Here is a 4,583-nt window from a genome sequence, read left to right as displayed (position 1 = left end):
TGATGCCATCCAGCCATCTCATCCTCTGTCGTCCCCTTCTCCTCCTGCCCCCAATCCCTCCCAGCATCAGAGTCTTTTTCCAATGAGTCAACTCTTCGCATGAGGTGGCCAAAGTACTGGAGTTTCAGCTTTAACATCATTCCTTCCAAAGAAATCCCAGGGCTGATCTCCTTCAGAATGGACTGGTTGGATCTCCTTGCAGTCCAAGGGACTACTATTAGCAACTATATGCCAATAAAATGGACAACTTGGAAGAAATGAACAAATTCTTATAAAAGTATAATGTTCCAAAACTGAACCAGGAAGAAATAGAAAATCTTAACAGACCCATCACAAGCATGGAAATTGAAACTGTAATCAGAAATCTCCCAACAAACAAAAGCCCAGGACTAGATGGCTTCACAGCTGAATTCTACCAAAAATTTAGAGAAGAGCTAACACCTATCCTACTCAAACTCTTCCAGAAAATTACAGAGGAAGGTAAACTCCTAAACTCATTCTATGAGGACACCAGCACCCTAATACCAAAACCAGACAAAGATGCCACAAAAAAGGAAACTACAGGCCAATATCATTGATGAAAATAGATGCAAAAATCCTTAACAAAATTATAGCAACCAGAATCCAACAACATATTAAAAAGATCATACATCATGACCAAGTGGGCTTTATCCCAGGGATGCAAGGATTCTTTAATATTCACAAATCAATCAATGTGATACATTACATTAACAAAAAGAAAGATAAAACCATATGATTATCTCAATAGATGCAGAGAAAGACTTTGACAAAATTCAGCATCCATTTATGATAAAAACCCTCCAGAAAGCAGGCATAGAAGGAATATACCTTAACATAATAAAAGCCATATATGATAAACCCACAGCAAACATTATCCTCAATGGTGAAAAATTGAAAGCATTTTCCCCTAAAGTCAGGAACAAGACATGGATGCCCACTCTCACCACTACTATTCAACATAGTTTTGGAAGTTTTAGCCACAGCAATTAGAGAATAAAAAGAAATAATAGGAATCAAGATAGGAAAAGAAGTAAAACTCTCACTGTTTGCAGATGACATGATCCTCTACATAGAAAGCCCTAAAGACTCCACCAGAAAATAGAGCTAATCAATGAATACAGTAAAGTTGCAGGATATAAAATTAACACTCAGAAATCCTTTACATTCGTATACACTAACAATGAGAAAACAGAGAAATTAAGGATACAATTCCATTCACCATTGCAACGAAAAGAATAAAATGCTTAGGAATAAAGCTAACTAAAGAAACAAAGAACCCATATATAGAAAACTATAAAACACTGATGAAAGAAATCAAAGATGACACAAAAAGATGGAGAAATATACTGTGTTCATGGATCAGAAGAATCAATATAGTGAAAATGAGTATACTACCCAAAGCAATCTATAGATTCAATGCAATCCCTATCAAGGTACCAGTGGTATTTTTCAGAGAACTAGAACAAATAATTTCACAATTTCTATGGAAATACAAAAAAATCTCGAATAGCCAAAGCAACCTTGAGAAAGACGAATGGAATTGGAGGAATCAACCTGCCTGACTTCAGGCTATACTATAAAGCTACAGTCAACAAGGCAGTATGGTACTGGCACAAAGACAGAAATATAGATCAATGGAACAAAATAGAAAGCCCAGAGATAAATTCACGCATCTATGGACACCTTATCTTTGACAAAGGAGGCAAGAATATACAGTGGAGAGAAGACAATCTCTTTAACAAGTGGTGCTGGGAAAACTGGTCAACCACTTGTAAAGAATGAAATTAGAACACTTTCTAAGAGCATACACAAAAATAAACTCAAAATGATTAAAGATCTAAATGTAAGACCAGAAACTATAAAACTCCTAGAGGAAAACATAGGCAAAACACTCTATGACATAAATCACAGTAGATCCTCTATGACCCACCTCCCAGAGTAATGTAAACAAAAGCAAAATTATACAACTGGGACCTAAGTAAACTTAAAAGTTTTGCACAATGAAGGAAACTATAATCAAGGAAAAGGCAGCCTTCAGAATGGGAGAAAATAATAGCAAATGAAGCAACAGACAAAGAATCAATCTCAAAAACATACAAGCAGCTCCTGCAGCTCAATTCCCAAAAAATAAGCGACCCAATAAAAAAAAAATTGGCCAAAGAACTAAACAGATATTTCTCCAAAGAAGACATACAGATGGCTAACAAACACATGAAATGATGCTCAACATCACTCATTATCGGAGAAATGCAAATCAGAACCACAATGAGGTACCATCTCACACTGGTCAGAATGGCTGCTATCAAAATGTCTACAAAAAAAAAATGTTGAAGAGGGTGCAGAGAAAAAGGAACCTCTTACAATGTAGGTGGGAATGCAAACTAGTACAGCCATATGGAGAACAGTGTGGAGATTCCTTTAAAAACTGGAAATAGAACTGCCATATGACCCAGCAATCTCACTGCTGGGCATACACACTGAGGAAACCAGAATTGAAAGAGACACGTATACCCCAATGTTCATTGCAGCACTGTTTACAATAGCCAGGACATAGAAGCAACCTAGATGTCCATCAGCAGACAAATGGATAAGGAAATTGTGGTACATATACACAATGGAATATTAACAGCTATTAAAAAGAATGCATTTGCGTCAGTTCTAATGAGGTGGATGAAACTGGAACCTATTATACAGAGCGAAGCAAGTTGAAACGAAAACACCAATAGAGTATACTAATGCATATATATGGAATTCAGAAAGATGGTAACTATCACCCTATATGCAAGACAGCAAAAGAGACACAGATGTAAAGAACAGACTTTTGGACTCTGTGGGAGAAGGCAAGGGTGGAATGATTTGAAAGAATAGCATTGAAACATGTATATTTATCATATGTGAAATAAATCACTAGTCCAGGTTCGATGTATGAGTCAGGGTGTTCAGGGCTGGTACACTGAGATGACCCTGAAGGATGGGATAGGGAGGGAGGTGGGAGGAGGGTTCAGGATGGGGAACACATGTACACCCTGGCTGATTCATGTGAATGTATGGCAAAACCCACCACAATATTGTAAAGTAATTAGCCTCCAATTAAAATAAAATAAATAAGTAAAATAAATAAAAATAGATTAAAGACATAAACGTAAGAGCTAAAACCGTAAAATTCTTAAGAAAAATCATAGGGGTAAATATTTATGACCTTTGATTAGGCAATGCTTTCTTAGACATGATACCCACTGAACTTAGTCAAGATTTAAAACTTGTGCTTCAAAGGACACTACAGGTAAATTAAAAAATAACCCCCAAAATGCAAGAAAATATTTGCAAATTGTATAGTTGCATACTTAGTATCCAGAATACATAAAGAATTATTATAGATCAACAGCAAAAACGTGAATAACCGAGCAAAGTAAATGAATAGACTGTTCTCCAAACAAGAGATACATGACTGAAAAGGACATGAAAAATGACTTACATCATTAATTATCAGGAAATGGCTAATTCTACTTCACACTCACTAAGATGGCTATAATTTAAAAAGACAGTAACAAGAAAATGAAAACACAACAACCCAAAACCTGTGGGACACAGTAAAAGCAGTCCTAAGGGGAAAGTTCATAGCAATACAGGCACACCTCAAGAAACAAGAAAAAAGTCAAATAAATAACCTAACTCTACACCTAAAGCAACTAGAAAAGGAAGAAATGAAGAACCCCAGGGTTAGTAGAAAGGAAAGAAATACTTAAAAAATTAAGAAGACAAGAAAATAAAATAGACAAAAAGAAAATAAAAAGAAGAACCAATAAGACAAAAAATACAAACAAAGCCAAAAAGACTGGTTCTTTGAAAGGATAAATAAAAATTGACAAACCATTAGCCAGACTCATAAAGAAACAAAGGGAGAAAAATCAAATCAACAAAATTATAAACGAAAATGGAGAGATCACAACAGACAACACAGAAACACAAAGGATCATAAGAGACTACTATCAACAATTATATGCCAACAAAATGGACAACGTGGAAGAAATGGACAAATTCTTAGAAAAGTACAACTTTCCAAAACTGAACCAGGAAGAAATAGAAAATCTTAACAGACCCGTCACAAGCACGGAAATTGAAACTGTAATAAAAAATCTTCCAGCAAACAAAAGCCCCGGTCCAGATGGCTTCACAGCTGAATTCTACCAAAAATTTAGAGAAGACCTAACACCTATCCCGCTCAAACTCTTCCAAAAAGTTGCAGAGGAAGGTAAACTTCCAAACTCATTCTATGAGGCCACCATCACCCTAATACCAAAACCTGACAAAGATCCCACAAAAAAAGAAAACTACAGGCCAATATCACTGATGAACATAGATGCAAAAATCCTTAACAAAATTCTAGCAATCAGAATCCAACAACACATTAAAAAGATCATACACCATGACCAAGTGGGCTTTATCCCAGGGATGCAAGGATTCTTCAATATCCGCAAATCAATCAATGTAATACACCACATTAACAAATTGAAAAATAAAAACCATATGATTATCTCAATAGATGCAGAGAAAGCCTTTGA

The sequence above is a fragment of the Bison bison genome, unplaced genomic scaffold (genome assembly GCF_000754665.1).
Source record: "Bison bison bison isolate TAMUID 2011002044 unplaced genomic scaffold, Bison_UMD1.0 scf7180017864384, whole genome shotgun sequence".
In the NCBI taxonomy this organism is placed as follows: Eukaryota; Metazoa; Chordata; class Mammalia; order Artiodactyla; family Bovidae; genus Bison; species Bison bison.
Note: the sequence above shows the minus strand (reverse complement) of the source record.